The sequence below is a fragment of the Diuraphis noxia genome, unplaced genomic scaffold (genome assembly GCF_037042655.1).
Source record: "Diuraphis noxia isolate RWA-SAM2 unplaced genomic scaffold, SU_Dnox_SAM2 contig0004, whole genome shotgun sequence".
Lineage (NCBI taxonomy): Eukaryota > Metazoa > Arthropoda > Insecta > Hemiptera > Aphididae > Diuraphis > Diuraphis noxia.
In genome coordinates, this window is record NW_028301714.1 from 25653961 (window position 1) to 25673983 (window position 20023).

Sequence of the window (20023 nt, forward strand, 5' to 3'; positions counted from 1 at the left end):
ATTATAACCAGTCGATATGCGCGATTATTATTTTATTAAAAGTTACGCATTGTTCAATATATTTTATGATATTGTATAATAATTGTCAATTACCGTTAGACAGTGGAGAATTAGATGATTTTCGTCGTCGACGGCTGCGGCTGCAACAATAGATGTGATCGTCGAAATTCTCACGGACTTAAACTATAATATTCTCGCACAATTGTCAAAAAAAAAAAAAAAAAAAACCAAAAAAGAAAAGAAAACACGCGGTATTAACAGAAATCGATGGCGACGATCCTCTAAAGTTATCACTGATTATTTTGACACGAACGGTGTGACAAAACGCTGGTGGTCCGATGGAAACCTCGATCGGTGACCGGTCGGTATTGCAAAATATCGTCGTCAGCGTCGTTGTCGAACTCGGATTTCGTCAGACATTGTGCACACGCACACGCCCCCGTACGACCACAACACCGACACTACGATATTATATTATAATAGGTAGTAATATTTTAAGTATATAAAATTATGATAATATTATTATATTATACACTGCTACCAAAACGAACCACACCGATGGTGATGACGGAGATCGCACACGCACCAAAAACACACGTGGATCCGATAATATTTTGCACAGGTTGGTACGACGTCGCTAAAATATTAACGACCGATCGGAAAAAATCAAATATATATATATTATGAATCACAATCTCTATTACATGCGTGATCGACACAACCTCGCGAGACACGCTCGTGTGTGATTTCGCAGAGCATTAACAATTTTCGTATATTTTATATTTTTCTTTATCGTTTTCACTCGTCACACGTGTACAACACGTACAACACGGTGTTATGTTACAAATCGGATTTTTCCCGGGAAAAAAAAAAAATGATAACCAACAACGAGAAACGGTCGCGGACGCGGTTATCGCGAAGACGGCACGGGACGGACGCACAACGGAAACTCGGGACGGACGCCGGCAAGCTGCTGGCCCGTCGCACGGTGGTGGTGGCGGCGGCGGCGGTGGCGGCATCGGTGATGCCGCGGAGCGTCGCCGTAGTCGTCGTCGGCGGCGGCGGCGGCCCAGAAGAGTCGGCGCCGGCGCCGGTCGTTCGCCAATTATCGGCTACTTACAAACGCGTTTCGGATTGTTTTTCGAGGCTAGTTATTATTCATTTATTTATTTTGCCGCCAAAGTGTTTTTTGGCACGTCACACGACAGTAATATTAATTATAATATTACCATCACATCACAATTTTATTATACAATATATTATTATTATGTCCATTGTCCATGCACGTAGGGTGCGCGCGAGAATAATCATGGATGTAGTACTTATTGTTACTATTACTATAATAATTATTATTATTATTAGCAGTAGAAGAAGTTTCTGTTTACGGAAAACGCGCGGGATGTTTGAAAATAATTTTGAAATCGACAAAAGTAGCTGTGGACCGTGAACTGTGTCAGAGATTTGCGATTTTCGTCCTCACCTTCCTCTATTATATTCAACTCGACTATGTTATAATGTTGCCATATAGTTCTATACACGATAATACATGTATAAATTATCATTATTGTTGTTGTTAGCTATTATTATTATTATTATTATTTTTTTAGAATGGAATATTAATATCAATTTTGAGGGTTCTATAGACTCGAATGCGCATATTTCTAGATTTTTTGAGCAACCAGTGGCTACCGTTAGTCCGCGACGTATAATATATTCTATGCTATATTCATTGGTTCTGAACGAGGACGATATCGCCTCTAGAGGGGTGGCTTGGGAATAATATTTGCTTATAATTTATATTAAAATGAACCTAAAACTAAATTATAGATACATTTCGCTAAATGACGCACAATTGCTTACCTGGTTATTTTCACAATCCATAAATTCCTTCTAGTATATTGTATCCTCAGATGTCCACAGGTAATCTTCGAGTATAATGAATCTAATTTTTTAAAAGAGAAAACGGCTTTTATCTCACCAGTATTGGACATAAAACGAATAAGCTGGCTCTGCACCACCAAGTAGGTACAGCCATCTTACTGATCAAAATTAAATTAACTTTGGAATTTTTAAATAAACAAAATTATTCAAATATATTATTTTTACTATTCATTTTTCAATGGTCGTAAATTTATTTTTATTTTTTAATAAAATGCCCTTTTCCCAATTTTTTCATGAATGGGGAGAGGCAATATAAAATATTTTGATTTCCAGGGGGGGGGAGCAATCTTCAAAAGATATAAGACCACTGAGCTATATAAATCTTATTTGCACTCTTAATGCAATGCATATTCGATAACTTCAATTAATTTAAATGTAATTTTTTTTCCTTTGAGATAGCTGGTACCATCCATGGTAATGCAATGATTAGTTTATTTTGTGATATAAGTATTTAAGTTACACGCATATGAGCATTGGACATTTTTGTAAGTGGTAACTACAAGCATTTTCATCATGTATTAATTCACATATACTTTCAAAGTTCAAAAACCTCTTTGTACCTATAATAGCCTGATTTTTCGATGTATAATTTGAAATTTGTATGCTCAGTGATATTTTTGAGCTATGGTCAGAGATCAGAGTGAGACGGAACTCTCACTGATTTACTCTTACGATATTTATTTTAATTGTATAGTTGATAACTACAACATTTTTTTTTTTTAAACAAGAAAATGAAAATTATCTAACGCCAATTTGTAGGTACCTAAAAATTTTATTAAATCGTAAATAAATAATAAAGTAATATAATATGAAGCTAAAAATTCAAGATAAAAATGCAGAGCAAAACTATGTGTATTTGTCATCGTGTAATTTTCAGATTATAAAAATAATTAATATCTATTCAAATTGAGAATCAGCAATATACCACTTCCGAAACAAATCGCACATCCAATTTCCATCATCCAACCAAGTAATGTGACATAAGCATTTCACCGCGCGTTTATCATAGATTCGTCAACACTTCCGACAACTGTTCACCCGTTCAGTCAGTTGGTGAAATGCTTACGTCACAGACATGTGTTTCACGAAGTTGCTGACTTACTTAATTAATTTATCATTTGAAAAACTCATAAGACTTCTTTCATAAATTACTTTCAATAAAGTATAGTCATTCTGTTTTTGCCATAATTATTACAATTTATTATAATATCACCAAGGTGATATACCTTGTGTGCTCGATTCGTAGATTTATTTCTGTTATTTTTCTCACATACTATTTGCATCGCCACGCACCCTCGATGCTGCTGTATCGAGGACATATTAATAATAACTACTAGTTGTATCTGGAATACCTTTCGAAATTATTCTTTCTAAAAATTAATCAAGAATTTAAAATTTAAATAGGAAATAGACAATTGCCAGCAAGACAGCGATCAGTTTGACCAAACAAACCAAGAAGTTATTTTAACTGGTTTGCGAGTGAGCAAGTGACATAATAAACTTATGTTAGTTTAAATAAAACAAATTGAAAAAGTATTCTCTAAATATGCTCAATCATAATCCAGACAGAAGTAGTATCCTAGTCCCAAAGTGCAGATCCATTATTAAAGTACAAGTTTTACGAAGGAACAGTTATAAAGGATTTTCAAAGAAGATGAGACTGTATTGAGGATATGATTGAAATAAATTAATTTACTGAGAAAAATAAATTTTCAACGGTCGAATATAATAAAATTTAATATAATTAATGTATAACCGAGAGTCCGTGATATAATACGTACTGCGTTTTCTGTTACACGTATATTTAATGAAAATTTATATTATTATATTTCAAATTTAATAAACTGTATTTCTATAAAAATTTATTTTTTTATTTAAACAAGAATTTATTCTCACAAGTTTGATATATGCAATTCATAAGCGTATCAAGGATAGGTTTAGACCCACCTCTCAAAAAAAAAAAAATTAAGAATAACATTAAATTATTCAATTGTTTCCTAAAATATTAATAAACCTTTTAAAATGAAACTGTATTTATTTTTTTTGTGTAACTTAAAAACTAATAACCGTACACTTGATATATTTATAAAGAATTTCCCATTTATTTCTATTTATTATCCATCTTTTACTTTTTTTTATAAACGTTTGAATTTAAAAGTTTTACAATTTTTTTACATTCAGCAGTTTTTAATTATTAAATTGTATTATAAATAAATGTATGCTGCGATGACTCACCGCCTTCGCTCACAATCGTTTTTTGAATTCAATTATTCATCGTTGAATTCAAATCTAACATATTCATTACAATGATAGGTACACGAAAACTAGGCTATACAGTACTGTATATTAGGTACCAATATTTGTTTATATAATTTATTATATTTTTAAGTGAATATATATGTACGTGGGTATCGAGGTAATGCCCCCAGGATTACTTTTCGTGAGATATCAGGTAGAAGTACAGCCAATCCCCCCCTCAACATTTTAGCCCTAGTTATGCCACTGACGTAATAATTAAAAATTAAAACTCTGAAATTTATCTATAGTTCCAGTTTAATTCGTACAATGTGACATTGCGGTATCGAAACTCTATATCTTATCCGTTCGTTCACATATAAACAAATTTTTAATCCTCATATATCTCTAACTCTAAAAAATAGTAATAAAGCCGAGAAAGTAATATTAAGTTTCATGATCAGCTTAGGAAATATCGCTACAATACTCGTATAATTACATTGACTTCATATATTTTGAGAAATCGATTACAGAAATATAATATACCAACTACCAACAATAGCTATCGAATGGTTTTTTGATATTATTGTCATTAACATCATCCAATCATTACATAATATATTGCCAGAATTTCCAATATCAACAGAAATTGATGTAAAAACTACACAAAGAATTTTAAGTATGCTCACCCTATTTGAATGCTAAATTTATGAATCAAATTCTAATTTTTGGAATTTTAAATACACCAGAAGACCATATTTTTGAATAGGTAATTGAGATTTTTGTACCAAATAAAGATGAAACTGTGAAATACATATCTTCTATTCTAAAATATTATCTTCCCCCTTTTTGTACATTTTTAATAATTTAGCAGAATTTTTTTTTTAGATAATTTTAATGTATCTAAATCAAAATTCTAGCGATTATGTTTTTTGAGTTATATAGCTTTGTATATTTATGATGATATGGCAATGGATAATAGTTTATGTGGAAGTCTAGGCGAATTAAAAATATTAGAAATTATTACTAATAGTAATTTACTATTGATCTATCAATATAACTATACCTATATAAGTAATTTGTATAACTGATCCAAGTAAAATAAATGCTATATATTATTTGTGACATAGGCACAGTTTATATTATTTATGACCATTTTAAGGTTAGGTGCTATTCGTCCATGCTACTCGTATAAACATTTTAATAACTCATAATAACTACCCATTAGAATTTTAGATTCACCAAAATTTTCAAGAAAATCATGAGCTTAATAATTTTTAATAAGTGGGGGTGTTTCATTTGAAATACTGAAGTGTATGTATCGCCACAAGACACTTCTTGAACAGTACCAAAAATATCAGTAATTTAAAATATGGTCTTAAGTATAATAAAGAATTCTAAAAATCAAAATTTAAATAATTGCACTGTTGAAGGGAAAACTAGGGGTGAAAATGCTTAAAAAAATTAACCTTCGTATAATAATATATGTAAATAACATAAGTCATAAACATTTTACTTTATTATTGCTACATTATTACTTTGTAAACAATTTAATAACGTGCTCATATATCTTATGAATTCGAAATTATGAGTTCACATTATTGTTGTGCGCCTTGGTTTTCCACTAATACATAGCATGTGACACCACATCAACAAATCAATAAAATATAATATAATATTTATACGTCCAAACAATGCGAACTGTACAGTATACACGATTGTATCAATCTAATCACATGAATATTATTGGTGCACTGTGATGTTGGTTTATTCTGACGAATTTATATAGCAGAACGCAACGCACAACATCGTTATGAAATAATTTTTAGTAATATTGTGGTCTCCATACCAATATTTTAATAATTAAGCAGTATTATTAACTAAACATTCCTGCCGTCATTTTATTCTTTGATTGTGCACATTTATTTAAAATCACATTCTTGGAATATCCATGTACCCATGTCTTAATGAATCTGTCTTCAAACTGTTTTTTTTCTCTTTAATTAATTAAAAGAATGTTCCGTTGACAATGTTCTATTTTTCAAATAAAAATCGTTTATTTCTACTGAAGAATTAACAAGTGGTTGAGTTTTTATGTTAATAGTCACCTATATTAAATTAAAATTTTAACAATAGTAGATTCCCAGGGCCAGGCCAAAGGCCTGGCAAGATGGGTGCCTGCCAGCTAGGGGTACAAAATATGTAGTAGACATTTTATATGATTAAATTTGAAAATTTAGGGTGGGGGCACAAGTTTTTATTTTGCCAGGAGCGCCGCTATTGATCAGCCCAGTCCTGGTAGATTCCAAGTTATTAAACTATATATCAGATAAATTATAGTGTCTGTAGTAATAAGATAATTTTAATACGTATTTAACTTGTAGTAAGCTATTAATATTATTAATAAAATAGATAATAAGCATATTACTCGTATAGTTATAATTATTAATTTATAAAAAAAATATCGCTATCTGATATAAGATTAAATATTACATATTATATATTTTAATATTTTAATATTTCATGTATAATAATAAAAATAGTCTCCGTTTTGGATTTTATTAATTCACTTGGCACTTGCTAAATAGTATAAACAGTTTTTGTAAAAGTAGTCTATAAGTTTATCGAAAATCTGAAACCCAAAATTGAAATCAATGTTTTAAATAAATAGGATTAATTAGGGATAAGATCCCCAGGTGAATCACCCAATATGGCTGGTATTAGCGTGACAATTTGTAAATAATACTGGTAGAGAGCTTCTCGTAAGTAATCCCGTGTCGATGTGAATATTATTTCAGCTGACCATAGCTTAGATGTGTTTATATATTTTGATTGGACTATGGTCATATCCACATCAGGTGCATATTAATTTAAAATGTTATAACTTATATAGTATTGATATAATATGGAACAATCAATTCACTCAACTACTGATTAACAAGAGGAGTAAGTATAGATTTTTCATATTTTTGTAGGCATGTTTAACATGCTTATCGTATTATAGTAACTGTTCTGCCTTCATTTTTTTTTCATCCTAATATTTTTCGTTGAACCTAGAGTCAACTTCTCATTCTTAGCAAGCAATTTAAATTTTAAATTTCATAATCTAAAGTAGAGATCATTCAAGTAAAAAATTTGATGCATATTATATTATGTATGACGTATCGAATATTGAATAGATATAAGATAAGTGAAGTTTTGAAATCAGCCTGGGCAATAAATGTTTGCTTCCCGTGACTATGACGAAACAGCGGAGAATTATATACGAGTATATATTATACATATTATATTATATTATATAATAATATTGCACTCTACGATGTTATATAATATTATGTTGAAGTGTTATGCCGTCGTGTAAGTATGGGTCGATTAATGTCATGACAAAAGACAAACGATCTCTGCCAACGATGAGACACCAAAAGTTAAAAGCACACGAGAAAATATAAGGTGTACGTAAAAAAATACGGGTGCTTTTGTCGCGTTTATACAAAGTCAGGTATTCAGAATATTTTGTCGCGTGCGTTTTGGATTTTACATTTCTAAGGAAATCTGTCTTATCTCTGTATTTGTGTTTTCTCGACATCAAATAACGAATAATTATTATCATAATATTATGTTCATGTATAAATGTACCTATGTATGTGTTTTATATAACAGTACGTTTTCTTTTCAAGTCCGTGGCTAGTGGCTACACAGTAATAATAATAATATTGTAATATATATTTATGTACATTATTATATTTTATTACGTATTTACCTGCATTTTTCCCCTATTAAACCCAAATAATATTCTCCAAAGTCATTCGAAAACAATTATAATAAGATAATAAAGATAATAATAATTATTTTGAGAAAGTAAATGCTGTAAAATTGTATGGCTTAACTACGCCATCGCTCTTTGTGTATGAGTACATACGGAAAATTACATATTATTTAATATAATATTTACCTTTATTAATTATACATCCTGTAGAAGCAGACCAAAATATATAAATAGGTAAGGTAATAAGAATAGGTAATAATCACTATAATGGTCCAAAACAATATTTAATATAAAAAGTGGTAGCAGACAAACTACACATAATGATGTGCAGTCTTTAAAGATACAGATGGTAAACACAATACTGTAATATTGATAACAGTTTATACCACACACATTTCATACAATAACAATCTTCTATATTATATAAAAATGGATCCCTTTGGTCATCGCATCACGCATGAAGGACTGGACCGATCTCACTAGTTCTTTTTTTGTTGTGTTAGTAATTTTCAGGAGAAGCTATATGAAATAACATATTAGGAAAAATAAGGATGTAAAAAAACAATGATGTCACTGTCCAGCACGAAAATACGGGTAAACTATATTTTTTATTTATTGTAAGTTCCCTATCAATTATGATTGAATACAATAATTGTAGACTTGTTGTTATATTTTTTCAAACGTAAAAACCATAACAACAAAAATAAGTATTAAATACAAAATAGACCAACATATATATTACTAACATAACAAATTAATTATACTTGGTTATAAAGAAGAATACAATGGTTTTCTTTAATTTACAGTTGAATTTTCATTTTTGAAAATGCCAGCAATGAGACGTACAAACTTAAGTCACAGAACTCGTAATGCTGCAAGTCGAAAATATACACAAGAGCAGAAGTCAAACTGATGAGCAACGTGAAGTGCAGAATGAAGTTGAATGGAATTGATGGAATCGAAATGAACAACATAGAAATGTTGCGTTTAACACCTATTGAGCTGCATTCAATTATAAGTTCACAGTAAATCATTGCTACTAGGCCAATGAACTTTGTGTGCAAATATTGCGAGTCATTTATCTCCTGGATAGTGTTGTGCGAATGGTCAAGTCAAATTGATGCCAATGGTACCTCCATCAGACTATCAGAGCCACTACATTCTTTGGTTTCCGGAAATGGACCAGATTTTATAAATTTTTTGATTCATATCCAGCAATACAATAATTGTTTACAGTTGACGTCTTTTGGTGCAGCAAAAGTTATTCAAGAAAATGTTATGCCAACTTTCATGATTCCCGGTAAAAATTTCAGGGAGGGGGGCGTGAAAATGTTGAAAAAAAACACGAAAAATGAAAACATTGCCGTTTTCTACGCCATGCATTGCCGGTGTGTTGATCGCTAGTGAGGGGGTAGGTGTGAACTCATAAAATAATTTGAAAGGGGGCGTGGACCTCAAAAGGTTGAGAACCCATGATCTAATAGGTTCCTTATTGCCAGCGCCAAATAGTAACTACTAATTTTAGAAAATGTATTTAATGGGTGAGTCAGTAGGACAAGTAAAGTTGATCAGCATTGTGCCCAAAACAATTTGGTGAAAAGACCAATTGTGAAACAACTCCAAACGTTTTTTCATCAACGTAACGAATTAGTTGCATTATTCACGACTTCTTTGGGCCGAATGCCGTCTGATAATCACACAATTGTCATCAAAGCTAATAAGACGCCTGCAAGACAACACGTCAGTTATTTTAATGTACCAACAATTGACGAAGTCGCTATTGTCACGATGGATGAAAATTTAGAAAACCGAGATATTGTTCTACATCGGTGTAACAACCAACTGCAGGGTGTGTTTGAAACACGTCGATTATGTGATGTGTTACGATATCCTATCTTATTTTTGAAGGTGAAGATGGATATAATTTTTCAATGAAAATGATAAATCCAGTTACAGGTTCCTAAACTAACAAAAATGTTAGTCCAATGAATTATTATTCATACAGACTGATAGTAGATGGAAAATGTTCAAAACGCTTTCCAAGACATAATACTAGCATCGAGATTTAATATTGGGGACCACCAGAGAACGGCAAGCTCGACTCCGTTCATCTGAAACAACTGAGCAACGAGATACAAGATTAGAAACCGACGGACAACTTTGCAGTTTCACGACTTCGCCTTTGCAATGACCATCAACAACGTAAAAGGTCAATCGCTACATGTTTGTGGACTGAATTTGGAAAATTCATGCTTCTCATGTGGATAGTTGTATGTGACATGCTCATGTGTCAGAAAATCTTCTGATTTATTTGTGTACGCACCAGAAGGAAGAACAAAAAATATTGTGTATCCAAATGCACTTCAATAAATACACTAGCTGACCCGTGTTCGTAGCCCGTCAAAAATCTTATCTCTTATATGGCTCAAACTATGTGTTAAATTATTTCCTGTGATTATGCTAGCAGAATCTTTTAATTTTTTTATACAAATAGATAGATAATGGATAAAATTAATATATTAAGTAATAATCTTACCTCGATATTCCAATTTAGTTTATCTTTATGTAATTTTATTCGTTTTATCGAGAAAAGTTTGATAATTCAAATATTCAATTAAATTATAATTTATTATTTAAATATTTACGTTTCAAAATTTAAATTTCCTGATTTTTAATATTTTTTTTAGTTTCGAGAAAAATTGCGAATTATTTAACACCGTAATGTAATCAAACATGTGACCTGCCACACCGAGCGCATTCCCATGCGGTGGGCCGAATATTTTCCGTGTTCCTAATAGTTATAAATTTATAATCATATTTTATTTCTTCAAAACTAGAAAAAATATTAAAAATCAGGAAATTAATGAAAATAAAATTTTGAAATGTCAATATTTTTAGAAAAATAAACTCTACAAAATGGCTATCTGTAATTTTTTTGAAATAATTAAATAAAAAAATATATTTCTTAAATTTTTTACAGAAACATTAAAATAAATTTAAAAAATAAGTAATTATCGTTCATATCCCTATGGATCTTATTATAAAACCAGAATTTCGATATCACCATTATTTCGGGAGATATCGCAATGGGTAAATCCTCACGGGACACCCTGTATATCTGTGTACTGAATTTTGTCATTATCTGTCCAGCCGTTTAGGAATGTGTGACAAACAGATAAAGTAAAAATATATATATAAAAATAGTATATATATTTATATACACTATTATTGTAATCTCTGGGACTATTGAACCGATTTAGAAAATTCTTTCATCAATAGAAAGCCACATTCTTTGTGAGTATCATAGGCATACATTTAGTCTGATTAAATTAGTAATGAATTCAAAAATTAATAAAATAAAATACAATAGTGTCGCCATCATTCCACCAAAAAAATATACTAAAGGTTGTATACTAAACTACTAAAGGGTTTTATTGGTTTTAAATCTAAGGTTGTGAATTATTTATAACTATTTATTATTGTTTTCGCATTATTAATTTTGTGTTTTCACAATATTCATCAAGATTTTTGCGCTTCAATAGGTTATCATAATTGACTTTATTAAAATGCCCAAAAGAAAACCAATTATCGATCGCTATATGTGAGAAGCAAAGAGATTGCGTTCTATCAGAGAAAATGATAGATAGACGAATATCCGTAATTTCTCACCACGCCAAGGGGGAATTTTATATGATTTGCAAGAACTTCTGCAAAGTTGCAATCCATATTATGTTCAATGTTTAAATATGTTATTAAAAAAGTACCACCGAACTCTACTAACTTCAAAGTGATCATTAGAGCCGATCGTAAACTATCAAACGAACACAGAGGCCGTTATATTGATCCACAGTCAGATGAAGTGGCAATACTAATTGTTGGCCAAGAATTTACTAAAGTGACATTAAACTACGGGCAAAATACGATACCATTTAGCATGTCAATAATGACACTCATCGAACATATGATGCTCTCCAATACCCATTGATATTTTGTCATGGAGAAAATGGATATTGTATTAACATTCCACAAGTCGATCCAACTACAAAGGGGATTCTACAGATAAAAATATTTCTGCAATGATATTTACACATGATATTTACATATAGACTAATAAGTAGAAATAATCCCAGCACGTTCTGCTAAGATATCGAGTTTTGTAAATTTCTAAATCCACAGGAATTTGTCACAGGAAGTTTTGAACATGACTAGCCAGGTATTAAATGACAAATTAAACACAAATTTTGATTCATATGGAGTTGGTATTTTAACGGGCGACGAAGTGCATGGAAGATTAGCTAGTATTTTATTTAAACTCGTACACTTCGTATCCCGTTAAAAATCCTACCTCTTTTTGGGCTCAAACTATATATATCTATCTAGCCATATCTATAAAAATGGATGCCTGTGTTTATCCTTTATGCATTCCGATTTTAAATGCTGGACCGATTGCGGCGATATTTGGTACAAAGATATATTAGACCTAGGGGCAAAGGATAGGCTAAATTAAAAAGTGACAGGCCTAAATATCATTCAATTGAATTTGAATTATCAAATTTTTCTCGATGAAACAAATTAAATTACAGAATGATAAATTAAATTGGATATCGAGATAAAATTACTACTTAATATATTAATTTCAATCGTTATCTATCTATATGTTTAAAAAATAAAAATATACTGCTAGCATAATCTCAAGAAACGAATTTAACAATTAGTTTGAAACTTTCACGGGTTCAGCTAGAAGAATTACAAAAATTAAGTTAAAATCGTGTCCACACTCGGTATCAATCGTCAAAACATTCATAAAGTCACACAGTATTATGCTAACACTACAACCGACGAATAATAACTGTACAAATGGGAAATTTCTCCTTAAGTAGGTACATAAAAATTCAGTATTGAATGGTTAGGATGAAAAATTCACACGAACTCTGGATATTTTAACTATGGTGTATGATAGGACTTATTATGTCGATTAAATCACTCTGATGAGTAGAATATGAATATAGTTTAATCTCTCTCTCTCTCTCTCTCTCTCTCTCTTTTTCTCTTTCTCCCCTCCTCCTCCGCCATATATGACAATTTTATTTACACCATTAATTGGCTATTATAAGTTACTGATTACCAATAACTATTGAATTTTTTTAGTAATCTTAAATGGTATAGAATTTGTGTGATTTTAGCACATAAAACTAACATAGCTAGCGAAAATACGATTGAATCCAAAACTCTTGTTGTGGAGTACGGTGTTTGGTGAATGTTGAAACAGTGCTTTATCAACCAATTTTTTCTCAACCATCGTACGTCGCAGTTAAGTTTCACAGTCCGAACTATTAACTAATTTATTTTATATTCGTAATAATTATTTAATATTGTATTTGTTTAGTGATTTATTATATATGTTTGTATTAGAATTCCTTGATATTTATATTTATGTTTCCTTACCCAATGATATCGCGTCCCCTTTCACGATGCCAAAAACTCGATCTTCGACGTGTATGATACAGCCTACTGAGCAGCCGTCGTCTGTTTTCTTTACTTACCGCAACCGGTGGTTAATTTATTTTTGATTTTATGCAGTTTGCGTTCTATATGATATAAAATAAAATTCTTAGGGTGGAAGGGGTGGAGTAAGTCATTGTGAGTTGATGGGAGAATGTCGAATGAAATAGTTCTAGTTATTACCAAATCCAAGATTGTCTGAGGTAATTAGGAACATCTGTAATCATTGAAAAGTCTAGATTATTTACATATTTTACGGAGTTTTGAGGTTAAGTAGTTTTTCCATTTAAGACATAATTTGCATAAGATCTCTGGGGCGTATTTGATGTGTCCACTGTCCTTACTTCCAATCACTGTACTGATTACTGATTATCATAGTTTATGCCACCCCATGTCAAATATATTCATTTCTATGTAATAAAGTCACATCGTTGTCAAAATCAAGTCCCCAATTCAAGAAATCCGCGAACAATATCTCACTGACCCACAGGAATAACAACATAATTTTAAAACAAAATACGATAAAACTAACTATCAACAAACTCAAAAATTATAAGCTATAACATTGTAAGTACCACAAAATATCAATGGAGATAAATATATTAAAATGGTGATCAATGTTCGATAATAATTTCATTATCAGCACATATTTATAACCCACATAAATTATCACAAATATAAGTTTATGCATAATAATTTTACTTTGTGTGGTGGTCAATGATTATAAATTATATACGATCTCAAATTGTGTATAGCAAAAATGCCGTAAATTTTAAAACACAGGTTTTTTTATTAATGCAACTTTCGAGCGTAGGTATATTCAGTGCATACTGTAAGAGTTTAGTAAACGGTAGTCTGATGTAACAATTATAAATGTATATTATATTACATAACACCTATATAAAGAACATTAACTGCTAAACGATACAATAACAATAAACACACACAGAAGGAGACATTATCTATATTTTGCTAATGGGATTTCGAAAAAACCAACAACATGGTTTCATTTTATAAATTCTAAATTGTGTTTTTTATTTTAAAGTATTTTAGTGTGGGAAACAATTTTTGATTTCTTATATAACCTAATTTTAATAAAAAAGTTGACTAAAAGTTATAAGTGCTGTGTGCTTATATTTAATTAGTTTTTTTTATTAATTATTGTTTATTTTTCTATTTTAATGTACTTGAAAGTTTCATTTATGTTTTTTATCTGTCTATAATATCACTCTATAGTTTTACTAACTTTATCTATGGGCATAGGTGCAAATGACAAGGAGGCGTGGAGTCAAATCACCCAATGCTTAAAAAAAACCCTCATATACTGATTTACACATTGTTCTCCATATTTATTACTTATTATACTTTTATAATAAAATTGGTAATTTTAAATTTCCATTTAATGAGATATACCTATTTTATTCGTTGAATTTTGAACAATCACAACGTCAACGAGATAATTATATCTTAAATATGTTATAGGTAATATAATAAACATCTAAGGTGTTGGAAGGAACACCTTCCACCTTTATTTATTCAAGTAAACCTTTATTATTACTAAGTTCCAAATGTAGGTACTTATTGTTATTGCAATATAATAATATAATATATTTTAAATATCTTTATAAATAAAAATAATACATGATTTAAGCTAATTTTTCTTGAACCATTATATCTCAGAAGTGTATCATTTTTTCGATAGTTTTTGGTCATTGATATCACCTCCCATTCAAAAATCATATTCGCGTAACCACACCACTATCAACAATGACGTATTAACTATTGTCTTATATAAAGCACGACGATTTATGGGACACATACATTATGTATGTTGTTGTTATCAAATCGCAACGCTGGTGTTGGTTAATAATTGTGTAGCCCATTTTTTCACAGTTCACGTTTCCGTCGAACAATCAAGTATAAATAAGAATTAGTCGAAATCGTATTTATTTTTGCGTATGTGAGTTCCGCACCGGATGTTTGTATATACTATATATATATATATATATATGTATAATATAATGCGAATAAGAATCACTTCCTAATCCCGTAAACACATGCTCCACGCACTGATAACATACATAGATATATACATACATACATACACACACATATATTATATACATATACCGTGAGAATTCGCAATGAACAGTCCCAAGTGCTCCTGAGGGACACGATTTATTTCATCGTCACACATTGACGGCGGCGGCAGTTACGTTAAAATATTAGCTCCGAAAACAGTTTGCCGAAGTGCTCGCTCTATGCTATAACGAGTAATTCGTCCGTTGCACGCCACGTTGTTGATGATCTTTTCCAGTTCTAAAACCCAACCGGGTATATGCTCCTAGCATTTTCAATACATATAAATGCGAACAAACGTCTGGATGGTGTGTGTGTTAAACTAACCATGGTACTATCCATGAATTAGTATTTTAATAACTAATAATAGACAACTGGAATCGTAAATCTACCAGATAACCCGAAAGTCGGTCACAAGTCCAACGACGTGCACAATATTACCGAAGGATAAAATATCACGTATGATCGTGTTGTTGTTGTTTATAATAACGATTTTTTTTTTGGCATCTGGATGATTTATAATTTTCTTTTCCAACCGAAAAAACAAATCGTCTCTGACTGATAAAATTGTCACGATTCTCAATCACTTGTCCGTGCGGCTCTGCATCATAAATTTCATACGCCCAGGATATCCAGGTTAGGTTTGGCGTGTTAATTTAGAGTTTCCAAATTCAACCACTATGACTATGTATATTATTAAAACGATCTCATTTGATAAATAAATATACAAGGCACCGTTTAAAATCACATACGAATTATAGAACTCGTATCCTTCGAATGAATAATACAAGTCGCTGTCAAAAATTGAGGAAATTTTAAATAATATTACTTCCTAACTTACAAATGTATATTATAGAAATAAATAATAATAATATTATTATTATGGCAGGTAAGATTAAGCTGTCATTGCCCATTGGCCTTTTTGCGTATAGACAGTATATACTTATTTTATTTCATGCAAAAGTATAGTTTACTATGCGCAAATGGGATTTTTCATTTATCGTTCATATAATAATAATAATAATATGTAATGTAATAGTTACGTTAGGAATCACATTTATAGGCTATAGTACCCTAGGTACACATTTATTTAGCTGTAAATGCTTTCGGACGATTTTATTGCACAATGGATTCTTCCTCATTTAGTTGTTTAAAGATAGTACATTTAATATATCACATCTTAATATAATAACAAAGTGTATAAAATAAATATATCTCGAATTTGAAAACTATAACACACACTTCATAAATGGTTATATTTTATTTATATATTTAAATATCCTTTTACTAAAAAGTTCTACTGAAGATGATTTTTCTGTTTGTTAATTCCCACCTGTAATATATTCTAAACATACACCACTAAGTATATATTTTGTTATAGAATATATTTTACAAACATGTCGAAATGTTACTCATACAATTCAAACGATAAATCAAAAACATAGATTATAATATAGATGACAGTCGAAGAGTTGGGATTGCGCATCTCACCATTTTATTTCAAAGCTTTTTAGCTGTGGAAAAGTAACGCAACTTAGTGAAGGAGAGGTTGGCTTGCGGGTTGTGGTATCGAAAACAAATAATGTTCGCAACAATTCGGCATTTAATAAATACATATACGCCGGCCGGCGAGCATAAAAGGACTATAAAACATATAATATATTACACGGTCGTTATATATATATATTATATTACATTATTATGCATTTGCGAATAAATTATGATGACTGTTTGCCCATTATTGTTTCTTATATTATTGAATTATTGCGTCTATATAATATTACAATAATATATTATTATGCACACACGCTGCAGGCGGCTGTCGGTTCTCGGTACCGAAATCGTTTTCTTATTCATATTATAATCGATGCCCCGTCGCACTCCATCGTACAATTATTTAGTATTATAATGCCACGCGTGTTGGTGAGAATAATATAATAATATGATAATATTATTATACAACACAACATAATATATAATATTAAATAATAATAACATTTAATTTAGGCGTGTTTTATATAAATATCGTAAGTAATCTTGTATGCGTGAAGTACACTACCAGTATTTGATTGAAGTCGACGTTTTCAGCGTAGTTTCGTCAGCAAGTTCGCGAATGAAATTCCGCACGTGTATAATGAAAGTCGACGTTCGAGTGACAACCAACCAAATCTGACCACAATATAATCATTCTGTTCCTGACATGTGCCTTAATCGAGTTCTCGCCCGTATATAAAAAAAAAAAAATAAGAAAAAAAAACATGAGCGAATGAATTATTCATAATATAATAATACTAGGGAAACCCGAAGAAAATATTCGGAAGGTCCGAGCACTAGACGTGTCGCTCGCGATACCGGTTCGATCAATTATTATTATACTGATATTGCGGTTTCCGATGACTACGCCATACTAGTTCAATGGTTGGCAAGTCAATTGAAACAACTAACTTGAGTAGAGTTAGGTCAAGAGAACACTGTAAGATCAATAAGTTAGAAGTTGACAAATCATAAATGTAACTCAATAAGTTAAAAAATAGTATTATGGAAAAAAATATTAACCTAACTCAGTTAAAAAAATTAAACATTGTACTTTTTTCATTAGTAAATGGATCACAAAAGAGTGACTGCAATAATTATAAGAAACAATTTAATTGAACTTTCGTCGTAATTTCAGTGTGTACTTACTTGTTTTGTTACATGGTCATAACATTTTTAAACTATATTGATATCTCAATTAATAATTTAACCATGTTAATTTATTTATATCAAATATCAATAATTAAAGTTGTATTCCTTTGAAATAGAACTTGAACAGAAATGAAAAAACCATAATTTTAGGTACACGATATATTTTAATGATCATCCGAAAGTTAAAATATGTTGATTAAATTATTTAAATTGAATAGGTACCTATATTTGCTTAAATGAAAAATTGATAACAATTGCTATTAGTTGTTAGAGATTTAAAAGTCCACGATACTTTCTCAAATTGCTTATATTTTTTAACCATCTATAAACAATACAATTTTCATTTCGGAGGACGAGGTGGCCGAATGGTATTAACGCGTCGGCTGTGGCTCAGCCGGACCGGGTTCGATCCTCGACCATGGGCGACATTTTTCTCCGGGCAAGTCACGGTGTCCGGAGAACAAGTGCCGCCATACCCCACTCCGGGGCATGGCAGAAACCTACGGGTGCCTCAATAAAAATTCTGCCAAAAACTCACCCACGTGTAACACACCTACCGTTCCATAAACCTACAGTACCACCCGCTTCCCAATGGCCTAATTTGCCGCGGGATAATTAATAAAAAAAAAATTCATTTCTTCGACTTTACTAACTTTAAACTATTTATTCCATGTAAGTATTCTCATCGTTTTTTGATAACGACTTATATACGTACTTAATAATATGATATTTTTTCAATAAAAGTTAATTCAACTAAATATTTAATAAATCTATTAAAGTATCTACAAATTTACAATTTTAAAATAAATAAATCAATAATATGAATATTGACCACAACGTAATTCATGAATTCCAATCCTATTATTATAAGATGTTATAATTTTATACTTATAAATTAGGTTAAGAATAAGAAATATATGTATTATAATAGAGACGCATTTTTATTAACTTCGTTAAGAACAGTTTTTTATTTTTATTCTTATTTTAAATTTTAGTAAAACAATTTTGAAGGATTATTATCATTTTTATAAACATTTCAATTTTCAATAACTCAAAAATTGCTCATTAGAATTTTGATTTAGATACATAAAAATATTCAAGAAATTTATCTTTATCACTAAATGATTTTCAATAAAAAAGAAGGTTCTAGTATGAAAACAGAAGTTTGTATTATCACAAGACACTGATTAATAGTACAAAAAATATTGAAGGGACCTAACCTATTGAAAGGAAAAATGTAGTTGATTATGCTTAAAAAATTAAAACATGTAATAAATTATATTATATTACAGAAACTAAAGAAACATTAAACAAGTACTTTAGTATACTATATTGTTACTATGCCATTATGCCAACAAGCATTTTGATTATTGATTCAACCTGTATATTTGTTAAATGTATTGGTATATTTTTCGGTCTGTGCCATTAAAGTAAATGATGAAGTTTGTTTGTAAAACCACGATTACCTTTGCAGCATCGCCATGTAAGTATTATTTACCTGACTTAACCTAGGCTAAGTCTGGAAATGACGTCCTTTGTGATGGTTTCAATTTCGTATACACAATATCTCCAACCCCTTTGTTGGCTTTCCAATCAGCGTTTAGAATCATTTATTAAACAAATGAATGTTTGATGGATTTCAAAACCGAATATGAAACGATTCATGTAAAACTATACAGACAAAATGATATCGATATCATAAACGAATTTGCACGATCGTATTACCGAATTAGCTGTATTTTAATTAATAAAACTAATTAATTTTTACCTATTGTAGTATTGTTTGATCCACGATTTTATTATACAAACACAGTG

The 20023-nt window shown here is 30.5% G+C and overlaps 1 protein-coding gene across 1 annotated transcript in view; it reads right to left on the minus strand.

Moving 5' to 3' along the window:
- Positions 1-980, minus strand: part of LOC107173971 (zwei Ig domain protein zig-8-like) — a 483155-nt gene extending 482175 nt beyond the window's left edge. Inside the window, exon 1 of the mRNA XM_089226338.1 lies at positions 94-980. The gene's annotated coding sequence lies outside the window, so the exon portion shown is untranslated. The remainder of the gene's footprint in view (positions 1-93) is intronic.
- Between the last annotated feature and the right edge of the window lie 19043 nt (positions 981-20023).